Source organism: Sorex fumeus, unplaced genomic scaffold (genome assembly GCF_029834395.1).
Source record: "Sorex fumeus unplaced genomic scaffold, SorFum_2.1 ptg000039l, whole genome shotgun sequence".
Lineage (NCBI taxonomy): Eukaryota > Metazoa > Chordata > Mammalia > Eulipotyphla > Soricidae > Sorex > Sorex fumeus.
This window is the reverse complement of record NW_026606096.1, coordinates 15,349,117-15,350,844: the sequence shown is the minus strand read 5'-3', so window position 1 is coordinate 15,350,844 and position 1,728 is coordinate 15,349,117. Positions and strand designations below refer to the sequence as shown.

Here is a 1,728-nt window from a genome sequence, read left to right as displayed (position 1 = left end):
CTAGAAGAGGGGCTGGGTGGAAGCAGCTCCAGAAGAGCCCGCATGAACGTATTGTCCTTTGGCTTGAGAATTTGCCACAGCCGGCTTCATAAAAGCCTCCTGGCTTGCCTTCTTGTTGGCAGACTTGTTACCTAGACAGCCAATGCAACAGACTGCAGGGCCCATCCATAAGAGAAACTTAATTTCCAAGATTCGTAGAGGGTACAAGTTGATGGCACAGAGATTGAGAGTAGCATCCTCTTGGCTCATGCTGCCAGACAAAAAGCAAATGCCAGGAACAGTCCGGTGGAGAGTCACAACAGTGGCCATTGCTACTTGCTCTGGAGTAGTCGTCTTGGTGCAGGCATGTGCAGCGGTCACCAAGCTAGGCTTCAGCAGGGTGCCCTCCTGGTAAATATGATGGTCACTGAGGGCTTTGTAGACAGTAGTCAGAACTTTCTCTGTCACATAAAGGCAGTGTCTAAATCATGGTCTCCATTAGAAATGATCTCTAGTTCAAAAATAGGTAGGGACAGTAGCGATAGTACAGTGAGTAGGGCATTTGCTTTGCATGTGACCAACCTAGGTTCAATCCCCAGCATCCCATATGGTCCCCTGAGCACTGTCAGAACTGATTTCTCAGTGCAGAGCTGGGAGTAACCCCTGTGCATCACTGAGTGGGACCCCCCTTCCAAAAAGAGTCCCCCCCAAAAATCCAACCCTCAAAACCTTTAGGTTCCAGCTCATTCTGCTGGCAGATGCTAGCACAGAGGGTCAAAACATTGGCATTCTCCTGGATAGCAAGGCTGCAGAGACACTGGTCAGCAATACTTAGCACAGCACAGCACTTGTCAAAGTCAGCACCATCTTTCTTTTACTGAGCACAGCACTCAGAAAAGTCACTGAGCACTTGAATGGTGGTTGCTTTCTTTGTTCCTTCGAAGAGAGCAGCTCTTTGGTCTAACTCAATTCCCAACACAATCCCCTTTTCCTTGAGGATGTTTCTGAAAAGTTTTCCCTGGCTGTCCTTCTGGTAGTGAGTCTCAGGGCAAAGGATCATGCCTTTGATGCTCGGTTCCTAGAATTTTCCAATGTGAAGAGGATTCATCAAACATCCTGCAATTCTCTGTGTTCTCCACTTTGGTCCTCTGTTGGAGATTCCCCACGGTGACCATAGACTCATCTGCACCGGGATCCCCTTTCCACTGGCAACAAGGTGCTGGGCAATAGCTGAGAGTTCTTTCTTCTGTTCTGGAATGATGGATGGAAATCTGTGAGCCATGTTGACTGGTAGTTTAGAGAAGAGTCTTAGCCATCAGAAGCAGAGATAAGGCAGCAGCTGCTGAAGAGAGACCAACTAAAGTTTTTAAAGTTGAACTTTTACCTTTAATAAGAAAATTTTGCTTTAAAATATTGATACCAAACATAGATTTTCTTATGTTTGTTAGCATATAGATAATTTTTAGTACTATTGAAATTAACTTTTTAAACAAGGCAGTGCTGGAGGTGGGACACACAGTGCTCGGAAATCCACGTGCTAGACAAGTGCTCTGTAATTGGAACTCTCTAAACACAAACATTTGTTTGGTTTTGTTTGGGCCACTCCCTGTAACGCTCAAGCAAACAGGGAGCAGGGCTTCAGCACGTAAAATACTGTAAAGTACGTGCTCAGCTGGTTCTGTTATCTCTCTGGCCTTGAAAAAAAAAACAAACCTAAAAACACACTTTTTTTTCTTTTCTTGTTTTTTT

General features: G+C 45.2%; 1 pseudogene; it reads right to left on the bottom strand.

The window, feature by feature from the left end:
* LOC130028404 (fructose-bisphosphate aldolase B-like) lies at nucleotides 1-1,261 on the bottom strand (annotated as a pseudogene).
* Nucleotides 1,262-1,728: the final 467 nt, after the last annotated feature.